At 43.5% G+C, this 14,348-nt stretch overlaps 1 protein-coding gene across 3 annotated transcripts in view; it reads right to left on the reverse strand.

Moving 5' to 3' along the window:
• ZBTB11 (zinc finger and BTB domain containing 11) overlaps positions 1–14,348 on the reverse strand; it is a 1,413,389-nt gene that overhangs the window by 993,832 nt on the left and 405,209 nt on the right. The gene's annotated exons all lie outside the window — the stretch shown is intronic.

Consider the following 14,348-nt stretch of genomic DNA (forward strand, 5'->3'; position numbering starts at 1 on the left):
AATGGTGTGATGACTCCATTAACTATCTGTGTATCCTTTTACATCGTTATAAGGAACAGATGATTCACCTAAACTATGCCCAGTCATTGATTAACTCACTATACAGCCTGAACAATGGCTTCTCCGTCCCCTATCCATGGCGGGTCGCATCACCATGATTAAAATGGTGGTCTTTCCCTGCTTTTTATACCTTTTCCTGAATATACCTATACCTCTCACTAGCTCCATTTTCCTCACACTGCTGGGTTACTGTTGGGGCTGATATGTGCGGGCCGTCAACTACAAGTCAGATGGGACACACTGCTTTTGCCTTATGAGCAAGGAGGTTATCTTGCAGCACACTACCATTCATTTAATTGGTTTCATGTGGGCGCCCGTATTTCTTATGCCAAACCTGAACCTGATCACGTTGTAAGTATTCCCTTGGGATCTCATCTACCACAGGCCTTAAACTAGACCCGATAGAGAGGGAGACAGTAGCAAAAGGAGGGTCCTATTTTCAGGAGCACAAACCACACACACCCAAATGGGTGTCATGCTTCATCATTGGAATTGCTCCTCGTCAGACTGGCACTTTTAAGAAGGTAAGCTTCTTCATTTCAAATTCCTCCACTGAACCTACGTGACACTAAGCACACAATTCTGCATTGATCCCACTAGATCCTCTCAATGCCACAAATGTAAAGGCCAAGGTGCTGACTTCTTACATTGAACTCAGACATACCCTCATACTTATATGTACTGGGTTGAAGTGTTTGACTGTCTTTCGCAAGTGACGGAGATGAGGCTAGAAATTGACCCCTTGCTGGTGCTTCTTGGATGCGTGGCTGATGTCCCAAAACGTACGCGCAGGTACACCGCCATGGCCCTACACCTAAGCCAAGAGAGAGGCAGCATGGCATTGGGGCAATGGTGTATGTCTCATCATAAAGACCTGGATCAAAAGCTTGGTGTGCTATGACAAAACAAGCGAAGTATAAGCGATCTTGCTGCCCTCTAATACACGACCAAAGGTCATTTGGCAACCCCTTTGAGACGATTTATTATCCCTCTTACCAAATGCCCTGTCACCACTCTTCTTTCTTGATTATGACTTGTAACGTACTCTTAGAGTGCATCATCACAGTGGAGTGCATTATGATCTGCTCTATCCTGCCGTCATACTTAATGATTACATTTTTTATGCATGGTCACAGGACTTTAATCTCCTAATGCTGTTTCAGAGTTATGATGAGATTATTATTGGTATTGTGTACTACTCCACTTTGTGGCATTTGGCTGTTTTTATATGCACTATCATGTAAAAAATTTAAAAAACAAAATAGTAAAGTCTGTAACTTGGTGGGAAAATGATTCTGTTTTCTTGGGGTGGGGCGGTATTAGTAACATTAAATAAAAAAAAAATTTTTTAAAAAACGTACCTCCGCTACTGCACGCAGGCACAGGCTCCCAACCTGCCCTGCAGCCAATCCTGACGCTGCTCAAAGCAGCATCAGGTCTGGCTGGGAGCGCCCAGCCAGGGCGCTCCTAGGCAGACTGGGTGCCAGTGCAGGCTGTGTTCCTGGGCTGGAGAGAGCCCTGTGCGCATGTGTGCTTGGCCGGCCTGAGACAGCTAGCCAAACACACATGCCCCTTTCACAAGGAAAGGATAAGAAACACAGTTTATTATCCTTTCCTTCAGAAAGGATTTGCAGCAGTTGCTGCTGGCAAGAGGGAGATGCTCCTCTGCCTTTGTGGAGAAGCCACCCCTGCATTTTAGCGACCACTATATATAGCCACTATTATATACTGGGATGCAAATAGCTATAAATAAATGAATCAACTTTCCATTTAAAACATTTCATATGTGCAGGTTATTCCACAAATAAGATGGCAGGGGATATGTCCACATTATGCAACCCTTTCACACAAACATACTTGACACACCTTCACCATACTTAGCACACCTAGTAGGACAGAAATTAATTCAATAAATATGCTTCTACAATACACTCTTATCCTAAGGAAATGATGTCCATGTGCTAAAGGTTAAGACCAGGGGCTTAGCTGTTTCAGTGAGATTGAGGAGTGTGAATCTCAAACTTCCCATGTAAAAGAGCAGTGGGCGCCAGGTTGAATGTGTGAGGCGACTTAGGTTTGAGATGGACTATTCCAATGAGGATTAGAGTCAGTGCTGATTTTCGTTATGTGGGCCTCACAGGGTGGTTTAGAGATGCCGGACAGGTACTCTGTTGCAACAGTGATGAAGTACCCAGTCACCAAACTCAAGGTCCAACCGCCCGATTTTGAGTCGGGCAGACCGCAGGTTTTATGTGGACAGAGTAAAATTTACTCTGTCAATGTAAAACCTCCTTTGAGGGGCCGATGGAGTAGGTGCCCTCAAAGAAAGCTATCCGTTTGTCTGCTCTATTTAGGGAGGATGGTCAGATATTTTGTTAATGACGGACACCGCTAGGTATATCCTGGTGGTGAGGGACAGTAAAAAAAAGCCAAGCACTGCAATGCAATAGGTCTCACATATTTCAAACAAGTTAATTGCCATCTTTTGACAAGAGCGCCCATGAGCAAAAGCAAAAGAAAACATGAGTGGAAACTGATAAAACACGACTTGATAAAATAAAAGAAAGTGAGCTTTAAAAAAAACTTTGCAATTTTGTTTGCTGCTGGGCACATGTTTGCCAGTCACAAGCCTTCTGTTTGCGAGGCATTGGAAGCTAAAAAGAACAAAATAGTACCTCGATCACATCAGAAGCAGCGAACGGGCACTAATTAATTGAAATCAATTAGTGCTTGATACCTGCTCCACACAGAGGAACGGAAATGATGTCAGGAAGAGTGCCACGCAAACAAATGGTGAGCGACAGATGGGCTCCAAGCCCTTTACTGAACAAAACAGTGTCTTGCATGCAAGACGCATGCACTAGCGCAAGCACTCGAAGGCTCAACCCTAAAAAATGGCCCCCACACCATGGGAGAAAACTGTTGTGGCGGTTATTCTGTTTGTTTGCTTTCAAAAACAAACTCCTGCTTTGGGAGTTTGTTATTGAAATACAAAAATCTTTGGAAAAGTCTGACAGCCAGCCTTCATGTTTTTCAGAGCCGTCTATTAAACTTTTCCTACACTGACAGGAACTACCATGATGGTGGTTTCTACCAATGTATAGAGACAGATGCCAGGCTGGCGGACATCTCTAAATTTGGTGGGTGGAGTAAAGGTTCTCTGCCACCCTGTCTGCCTTTACTATGTGTGCTAAATCCTAAATCAGCAAACAAATACAAATGATGGACGGAATGTGGAACCAATCAAACGCCCCAGTCACAGATCTGTGTTTAATCCATCAATTCTTTTGCTCACCACGCCACCCCAGTTTGGACCCAGCCACATGCAAATCAGTCTTGACCCTGTTCCCCATGGGAACAGTCCAGCCGGAACTGCCAGGCCAGATCAACCCTGGACCAGAAACAAGCATCCTGCGACCGGTTTCAGGGTATCACCCTTCATCAGCCAGGTTAGCTTGAATCCAGTGGCAGAGTGAGCCCGGGACCCACCTCTGGGCATACCCGGCATACTTATAGCGACAAAAGCAAACACATACAAATGATGAACGGAATGCGGAACTAATCAAACATTCTGGGCTTAATCAAACATTCACCCCCAGTCACAGATCTGGGTTTAATCCATCAATTCTTTTGCTCACCACGCCACCCCAGTTTGGACCCAGCCACATGCAAATCAGTCTTGACCCTGTTCCCCATGGGAACAGTCCAGCCGGAACTGCCAGGCCAGATCAACCCTGGACCAGAAACAAGCATCCTGCGACCGGTTTCAGGGTATCACCCTTCATCAGCCAGGTTAGCTTGAATCCAGTGGCAGAGTGAGCCCGGGACCCACCTCTGGGCATACCCGGCATACTTATAGCGACAAAAGCAAACACATACAAATGATGAACGGAATGCGGAACTAATCAAACATTCTGGGCTTAATCAAACATTCACCCCCAGTCACAGATCTGGGTTTAATCCATCAATTCTTTTGCTCACCATGCCACCCCAGTTTGGACCCAGCCACATGCAAATCAGTCTTGACCCTGTTTCCCATGGGAACAGTCCAGCCCGAACTGTCAGGCCAGATCGACCCTGGACCAGAAACAAGCATCCTGAAACAGGTTTCCGGGTATTCACCCTTCATCAGCCAGGCTGGCCTGAATCAAGTGGCACAGTAAGCCCGGGACCCACGCCTGGACATACCGGGTGCACTTATGGCGACAAAAGCAAACAAGTACAATTGATGGACGGAATGCGGAACCAATCAAATGTTCATTCCCAGTCACAGATCTGGGTTTAATCCATCAATTCATTTGCTCACCATGCCACCCTAGTTTGAACCCAGCCACAGGCAAATCAGTCTTGACCCTTGTTCTCCATGAGAGCTGTCCAGCCCGAACTGCCAGGCGAGATCCTCCCTGGATTTGAAACAGGCATCATGGGACCGGTTTCAGGGTATCACCCTTCATCAGCCAGTTTAGCTTGACTCCAGTGGCATGGGAAGCAAGGGACCCACTTTGAGAAGATAGTTAAGTGTCTGGAGGCACGGGAAATGATGCACCAGTCCCGAGATCGCTCCCTCCAGCAGCCCAAAGCCATCTTGGCAAGGTACAGCCTTCAACTCTGACAAGAGTTTGACAGATAAGCTGCTTTACTTTGGGACTATGCCTAAAAAGAATTCCAGCTCATACATCAGCTGAGCAAGGAGACTTTGCAGCAGAAGCTGCTTGTTCCCAGGGACTACATCAGCATGCCACACAGACCCTGACCTCCTGTCTAGCCACGTGTTAGCATTCATGGCTCAAGTGCTCAGACTTGGAAGTGTAGGCCCAGAAGAAAGACATGTGAAAGACCTGTGAGGTGAGGAGAACATGTAACCAATTTTCTGAAGGACACCCATACAGGTAAAGTTGAGTCCACCTCCTCTTTTAGCTAGTAAAGCTGTTGTTTTTCAACACTAGGGAGAGTTTTCGACCAAAGAAAACAGTTCCTGCTTGAGAAGCAGCTAGTCAAAGAGAAGATACTTTGGGCAAAAACACACACCCTACTTAACACTTGCTCTACTGAGGAACAGAAGTCCCAGTAATTTCTCGGTAGAGTGGTCCATTCTTGCCAAAAAGCCTAACCGATTTTGAGGTTAAAGCATTAGAATAACTCATAACCAAGGCTATTTTTTTAAATTAAAGAAGACCTAAATAAGGTAACCATTCTATCAAAGATATTTTTGATTACTCCCAGGAGATCCAACTAAATAATAATACATACTGTTCTAAAAAAATTACAAGGTGGTGGTGGGACGAAGAAGGTAGGAGGTTGGTTGCTCTGTGGGCAAGACTGTCTTCCTATCACAGTGTTCCAGAAGACATTGGCAGATATTTTGCTAAATCATTTGTTCAAAGCACCCATCGAAAGTTAACGATGAGGCACAAAATGCTAGAACTCCCTTAGGCACCAGCAAAACTGGGATCCCAACGGAACACCGCAAAGAGTTCCCAGGCATCAATAGATCTCCGTGGGTCTCCTCCTCTTCCCTGTGACTGGGTCTGCCTGACAGAGAGCGGCAAACATGACCTTCCTCGAGGATTGACCTTGAGTGGCCTGGGGGAAGCTGCCAAAGGTATGATGGTGCTGATGGAACGTGACGCCAAACCCTGCAAGGCCTGGACAAGGGAACAAGGAAAGGGTGGAGAGCTGGGGGCGCAAATGTAAGGAGGGCTCCACCTGATGCCTTTAGGAGGCTGTTGCCCTGCTGACTGCATGGCCCCAGCTGGACGTTTAAAGAGCAGAAACAGGATCCTACATAGATTACCCGGCAGTCAAACATTAAAGTTTGGTGGCCCAAAAGGCAGTCAACGGGCTGCAAGATATCCCAGGACAAGTCATCAGGGGGCTCCTACATTTTTGGCACCTTCAGGGCTCCCATAAGGGGCAGTTTAGCAAGGATGAAATGAGAGGAGACAGGTGTCTCTAACAACAGAGAGCAACTAAAAACTGGAGTTGCTGGAGAGCTGAGTCTACCTTCTTCAGGGACACCACCCAGCCTCCCTTCATCCATACCACATGGTGATTGATCCTCGAAAAGACAGGTATAGCTGATAATAAGAAACTACCAGTGACTATCAGTAGCACAAACCAATATTTATGTAATTTTGAGTGGAACCTGCTAGAGAAAGGGGTGGCACTATGAAAACTATTCCATCTTGAAGGAGCCTGTAGATAATCTCCCGACCAGAAGTAAAAAGGTGAGCACAATAGAGCAGTGAGCCGACACCGAGGGAAGTTCTATTACCAATCTGCGATGCTAGGTCAGCACTTGAATACAAGATGGACACTACATCACTGGACTTCACACTTGTGAGGATGGACCTGAGAAAGATCTCAAAGAAAGAAGAGACGGCAGAGGGAAGAACAACAGGACACTCATCAAAGAGTACCACTATGAACCAGTAACTTAAACAACTGAAGCAGGACGTACAGTAGTTGTCCAAAAAGGCTAAGGATGCTGAGGGATGCTCAAACAGGAATAGCATATGCCTGGTGGAACTAACTGAAAAAGCAGAAACGGCCTCTGTAGAACTCTTTGTAAAATTGCTCCTTCTCAATACCCTTCAACCAAAGGGACTAGCAAAACTCTTCTCAGCAAATGGCAGCATCACATTCTAGTGCTTCACTCCAAGAATGGGGGTACATTCAAAGGTAAGAATTGCCTGAATGTTTCATTTTAGAGGTGCAGTACAATGTAAATTCTTTGTAAAAAGAGAACTGAATGACAGAAAATTAAAGTGCATGTTGCTTTGTTCCAGCCAAATTGCGGACTCTGGCAGAAGTGAAAACATGGCACTTCACCACCTGAATAAGTTTGGCTGAAGGGCTGGCATAAAGTCAGCAACAGGAGAGCATGGCTATTGAGAGGTGTGTATCCTGTAGAAATCAACTGACATTTCATTGATGCGGACCTCATGTCGGGGCTTATTCCTCTGGCTGTAGTGTGGGGGGGGGAAAAAAAATAATCCTTGAAAAAAAGCAGAGGTTAAAATGATGTATTGTCAGGTGTGGTAATAAGATCACAGCTTATGTTAAAGTAAAAAAAAAAAATGAAATTCACAGAAAAACAAGAGTTAAAATGATGTTATAATTGGGTGTTGGAATAAGATAAAAACTTACATAAAAAAAACGAAAAGCCACTGAAATGCACTGTTCACAGTTCAGTGAACTAAGTAAAACTTGAACCCCGCCACACACTGCTTATGATCTCACATATTACAGCACTCATTGTTATGTTAAATGACTTCACTGTTAACATCTCAAATGACCATCCAGACATTGTGACAGTGCCCAATAGGTTTTATGGGCCTGTAGTAATTCAACACTCCTGTGCCCAATTTTCTATCACCAATCAACTGTTAATGGACAAAGCTTCTTACAACATGCTGGACACAGCATATTTGTCAAGTCACCCACATCTGGTGGATACTACCCTCTTTTTTTATTGGCTTTCAAATAAAGTTTGTACTCTGTCCACCTTAACTGGACCATACTTCACATAACCTGCAACTTTAATTGAATAAGTATGCGTTTACCACTGATAAGATACCTTCTGCCAGGCGGTCCCCTCTAGGTAGTTATAGTTAGGACCTAGTTCTATAGAAAAAGCATTTATTGACTTGCCTATATCTTTGGCGCCTGTTGATGAATATTCACAAAATTTTCCCAAAAAGTTTGAAGTTTACTTCAGCTGTTGTCTGGAAAGTTTTGGGTGATCTGTCAAGTGGGGCCGAGAAAACACAGGGTCCCAAAATATGTTTTCACCATGGTAATTCCCATAGGATTTTTGAACATGGCTATAGACTGAACCGCAGGACGGAATTACACTAAATTTGGAAAGGTAGCTTTTGGTCCAGAAAGCACCCTTTTGTTATGTGGTGTAAATCCATTCAGTAGCTTTTGAGCTAATAAGAAAAATCTAATTTGTATATAATGGGGCGCAAAGGTTTCACAAACACTCCCAACCTTGTGCTGACATCTGATTGGCTGCCAACACTTCAACCAGAAGTGTTGGCAGCCATCTTAGGACCCGGCTTAAGCCAAGTTCCTGGAAAAAAGATTTAAAAAAAAAAAAAAAAGTAAAGGGGCCAGGCCATGGACACCCTGACCCTTTAGCTCTGTTGCTGGAGTCCCAGAGCGACCCCGCCAGGACAAAAAAGCATTTTCTAAAAGAATGTTGCCAGAAATCGTGGTAAAACTGAGAATCCAGGTAGTAATTAAAATCACTTTACGTAAATAAATAAATAAATAAAAAAAAAAAACATAGAAATTCACTACAAAAATGATTACAGAAATGTTATAGCTAGGAAATAGAATTTAAAAAAAACATAGAAATTCACTTTAAAAAAAACTCAAAGGTCACAGGGATCTTTTTCGTTAGGCTCTGAATTTACTTGCACAAAACCACAGAAATCCAGCAGTTATAGTTTGAGTTATTTTAAGTAACTATAACTCGTGCCCTCCCTCGCCAATCACTGCTAATTTCCCCAGATATTACAGCATTCATGACAACTTTTATAACAGCAATAAAAATATCAATGAAACATTAGCAGTCAAATTATTGAAGAAAAAACTGTGCATGACGGGGGCGCGAGTTATAATTACCTTAGGGCACAAGTCTTAAGTCAATGTATATAAATATACGCACACACCCACACACAAAAAAAAAATGATTGGGAACAGATGGGCGGTAAATAACATTGATACAAAACCTCTGAATGAGAATGTTGTAAAAAAAAAAAAAAAATGCCCATAAGTTAACTGGGGACACAAAAATGGTTTAATCCAAACCTCTTCCGGGTACTGACACACTTGGAACCAGGGACACTACATAGTAACTAGTTAAGTAAGTTTGTTGGGTTGTAGGCACACCGTGAACTAGAGTGGCTTAGCACATGAAAACCTGGTGTGATGGCAGAAGAGGGAAAATGATGACCCATAGGGTATAGGTCAGCTTTAAAAGACCTTGGATGAAAGGGATGACCTGGGTGGTTCAGTGACCACTAAGAGTTTCCATCACATACGTTACATTGAATGTGAATGGTAGGTGAGGGAGGATCAAGAAGGGAGTGGTGTTTAATATGCTAATAGGCGCTTCCTTGGCTTTGTTCTAATGCACAAAACTCACTTGAGAGGCACAGTGGTCTGGGTACTAGGCAGGGGATGACATACACCTTTCGTTTACACAGATTTTACATCAGGAACAAGATGCATGGCAGTTTTAATAAATAACTTAGCACCTTCATGAGGTGTGACGTCTGGTCCAATCCACAAGGCAGCATGACAGAGACCTGAGGCAGGGAACACATTGCCCTGTTTTTGGTGTATTTATCACTTAGGATACAGGGAAGTCTCCCTCGAGAGACACGGGGTAGAATGCTAAGTAAATTCAAAGGAATCATGATTGTTGGGGGAAATATGGATCAGTAGAATTAGAATGGTTAAGAGGGATGGATGAGTAAGTTCTGGCCTAACAAGACTAGATGAGTTAACTAGGTTCATGGGTTCTGATTGATATATGTTGAGAAAATTACCCTGCTGAGCAGCAGTAATCCTACTACTCTGAGGCATATAATGTATTAGCTAGGATAGCCTACTTTTCTGAGCCTCAGACAAAAGCACATTGATTTAAGAGGATGGAATCTTTGACCCAAGTGATTTCAGATCACTCTCCACTAACAATGACACTAGATGGTAGAAGTGGACACCACCTGCAGGGATGGAGTCTTCACACATAGGAATCGAAAGATGAAAAAAAATATTGGAAAGAACTGGAAATACTGTCCATGGGTATTTACGCTGGATGCACCGTGCTCCCTGAGATACTCAAATACTACTAGACATCACAAACAGGAGTGGCTCCTTCACACCACTACAGGAACCCTCACTCAGAGTGGATAGGCATGCTTTGAGAATACAGGATCCACAGCAATACTAAATGGCAATGTGATGACCCGAGACATCCCTCACAACTGCTTCGTCAGCCAGGGCATGGAAGACGCTACTAAGAATTTGAGATGGGAATACACTTTAACAAATTACACACCCATATAGCATAGTAACATTTTAAATGCATAACAGGGCATATAGTTGTCCAAGCAGAAGAGTATAATAGGATCTCCACATTAAGGGATTTTGAAGAGAGAGAGACTTGAACAAATAGAGGAGGACTAAAACCTGGCCCACAGAGACATATAGAACATACTGCTACATACACTTGCAACCTTTTATATTAGGATTACTTATGCATTTCATATATGTGATACCAAAAATGGTTCAACAGAACTTCAAGCCATCCCTTGGCAAGCCTCTTACTTTTTGTCACTATCAATGTATTTAGCTTACATATGTGAAACATGAAGACAGAATGTAAGCAATGCAAGTGTTTCTTCACACCAAACCATTTAACAAACTATGTTCTAGCATAATGCCAGTGGGGATGCTACATTAATGTCTTCATGACAACTAGTTAGTGTAAGAAAACTGGATTCTTTGCAGATGTCCCCCACACTTTTTGCCCCATGTGCATTACTAGATGCTGACTTTTCAACTCTGGCATTGCACTGGAACCTGCTAACCAGGTCATAGTGATAGTGTTCTTTCCCTAAATTGGTAAACATGGATTGGCATACCCAATTGGCATGTATTTAACTCCCTTATGAGTCCCTAACATATGGTACCCGGGGTATCCATGGCATAGGTGGTAAAGGGGGTCCTCATGACTACAGCACGAGTTTATGCCACCCTAAGCGACCCAAACAATCTATGGACAGCAGGCTTGCCACGGCAGACTGCAGGAGCAGTGCAAACTGCTAAAGTTCGACTGGGCCCTCATCATGAGCGCACAGTTCAGTGCACTGCCTTATATATAATTCAGACACCCCTAAGGAAGGCCCATGTAGCCCAGGAAGCAAGGTGCATTTTATTTAATGTGCAGGCATGAAAGCACAAGCCTATATGTCTCTATAGTGTATTTCCCATTAAAGTATACTATAAGTGCTGGATGGTCCATAGGATTATATGGGACTTGCACCCAGGCAGACCCGGGTTGCTAGCTCCATTATGGTCCCGCCTAGATATGTCGAGTTTGGTGTCAAATAACAGACCTTCTCTCCCCTGATATAAATCTGGTGTTGAGGGACGGCTGGCATGTACCCAGGTGGTACCTTGGAGCTTATCCACCTGTCTTCCCCAAATTCTTTGAGCTCTGGCTAGTGAGCCCGCTCTTTTCCACATCCGCTCCTGCTGCGAAAACAAGGTTCTGACCTCTTGCCAGGTAGTGCGGACATTCCTGAGAGTCAGAGATAAAGGCTGAGGCAGGAAGGAGGTCCCACCTCCCGCACCCTAGCCGGGCTAGTGAACATGCACTTCAGGGTGGTGTGCTTCAAAGGCTTCACTGCCCCTGATAGCCATCTGTGCTGTCCCCCAGAGGAGGAAATAGTCCTCCCCCTGCCCCAGGCACATTTGCTCTTGGGCAGATGGGAAATTAGATATGCAGGACAGTGCACATCCCCAGCAGGCTAACCACACCTCTAAGGTGAGCAGCCCGGTGTGTGCATTAAATGTTGCTATCTGCTATCTTAGGAGTGGCCATTGGCCATTAGCATCCATGCCCTTACCTCCCCAAAATCTAGGAACCAGGGGGACACTCCTGACACCAGAACCTCAGATCAGATCGACCAACTTCTAAAGAAGAGTAAGAGGAGCCCTGTATCACCGACAATCAGACTTTGATCAGTGCAACAAAGCAAAAGAGGAATACTCTATCCACTGCATGAATAAACCTCGTCCTTGGCTAAGACTCAGCACTTCCAACTAGACGGACCCCTGTGGATGCAAGAAGCACTCTCCCTTGGACTGGTTGCACTAGTCCCCTGCAAACTGCAAGTAAAAACACTTGCAGGATCGAAAGATTCACCGGCCATCGGACCCTCTGTGGGATCGCACAAATCCAGGTGGCCCAGTGTCTTATGGAAGTTGCAGTCTCACCTGCCCCAACGTTTCAGGCTGCTACATCACTCCACCTGGCCCTGTGAGTTCCCAAAGCTTTTTGTTATCCTGAACATTGGCCAGGCTTGTTGGTTGGCAGTCCGGTAACTGAACCCCAAACTCAATGCTACAGCTCTGGCAGTGCACTGGAACCTGCTAACCAGGTCCTAGTGATAGTGTTCTTTCCCTAAATTGATAAACATGGGTTGGCATACCTAATTAGCATGTATTTTAACTCCCTTATGAGTCCCTAATATATGGTAACAGGGGTACCCAGGGCATCCGTGGTAAAGGGGGTCCCCTTGGCTACAGCACGAGTTTGTGCCACCCTAAGTGACCCAAACAATCTACTGATAGCAGGCTTGCCACAGCAGACTGCAGGAGCAGTGAAAACTGCTGAAGTTTGACTGTGCCCTCCCCATGAGTGGCACAGTCCAGTTCACTGCCTTACATATAATTCCGTGCAGCCTGCATCCGACATTGTCAGCCCCAGCTGCGTTTCCACATCTTCTTCACTGCATCATCATGTAAACGATCAAATCAGCACCAGCACGAGTTCCGCTAAGCGTCATGGACAGCTAGGACAACTCTGCACCCGGACACCATGAACCAGGTAAAACTGAACTGACTGTCATGGCCTGGGCCTAGGACCCACACAACCTAAACTCAACGAGGGCTCCATGTAATTCCAACTCTGAGTGGTCTTTTGTAACAAGTGTTTTTTTCTCCATAGACTTCAGTGCAACGCTTAAATGCCATTTTTGTTGTGATTTCATTTTGCTTCAAAAATCTATAACTCCGCTTATACTTTTGCAATTTTGTTTGTTTTAGTGTCCAAATTAAGATTAAAATAAGCTCTATTTTTATGAATTGGAGTCACATTTTATTTTGAGTCGTGTCAATTACTTATCGTCCATATTGGTACTCTGAAATGCTTAACACATGTTCCTCTAAGTAAAGCCTGAATGCTCTTTGCCACACTACCACTACTGAGTTAGGGATTTACAAGTTTGAATCCAAGGACCATCTTTGGGGTATTGTGAGAGTATTATGTGGAGAGGACTAACCCCCACACCACATAATACTCCACTTTCCTAAATTTCTCATTCAAAAACATGTATTTGCTGTTACAAGGATCTGCAATGAGTATAAAATTTGCATTGCTCTATGAAAACTATTTATCTGGAATCTATACAAATCTAAAAAAAAAAAAAAAAATGTCAAATACCTGGATCATAGAATGTGTTGGGGGTAGTTACAACATCACTATTATTTCCCTGAGACAAGAAAGGGACATGTTTCAACCTTTACTCAATGCTCCATACAATTACAATATTCAATTTATCTATTGAATATCCATAAAATGACTGTGGAAGAGTACACAAAACAAATATAGCTACAATCTGTTAACCTCATTCTGCGGGTCCCAGTACCAAATCTTTAACATTTCAATGGAAGAATTACTTATAATTAGGAAAACACAGTAGCAAAGAGAGTCGTTCCAACAAAAGGCAAGGAAGCAGCAGACCAACCCCTTCAGCAGAAATACCACAAACACATTCTCAAAATAATGGAATTGTAATAAACTGGGCATAGTTAAACTATTAGTACTTGCAACTCCTTCGAATGAGCAACAATTTTAAGATTCATTGTACATTTTTTTTTTTTTTTATCAAAGAGACAGAGGCATTCACAGGGACATGCAGAAGAAATGACACCCTCTACTCAATAAACCAAGTTTAGGACAGGGTCTCCCTGACAAAGATGTTATAATATTCACCAAGTCAACCATAATAAAGAGCACACTTGCCCTTCAGAATGTACATATAGGAATACCATATTTGTTTACCCTGTCAAGGATGTCTCTAAGGTCCTTAAGTACACTAATGACTAGGAATTTCTAAGCTGCATATTATGTTTGACTTAAAGACAGAGGACCTTAGGACAGCAGTCATTTGACTATAATCCAATTTCTTCAACAAATATTTCTGGAATGTTCTTACACTATTCTTACTATCAATATGGCGCCTATGACACTTTTGATAGCCTCTAGGTTTATCTATCATTATAAGCATATATATGCCATGACATAACTAACAATACAATGATAAATACGCGACCATTAAACATCCTTAAAAACAAGTAGCAGCACTTTCATCCATTTAAAATCACTACATTCCATAAATAAGTTTCCCATTACATATTCTACTCCATAAAAGGCTTAAAACTAAAAATGAAGTTAAGTTTACATTTGTTAGGAGGTGCTCAAA

Source organism: Pleurodeles waltl, chromosome 8 (assembly GCF_031143425.1).
Source record: "Pleurodeles waltl isolate 20211129_DDA chromosome 8, aPleWal1.hap1.20221129, whole genome shotgun sequence".
Taxonomy (NCBI): domain Eukaryota; kingdom Metazoa; phylum Chordata; class Amphibia; order Caudata; family Salamandridae; genus Pleurodeles; species Pleurodeles waltl.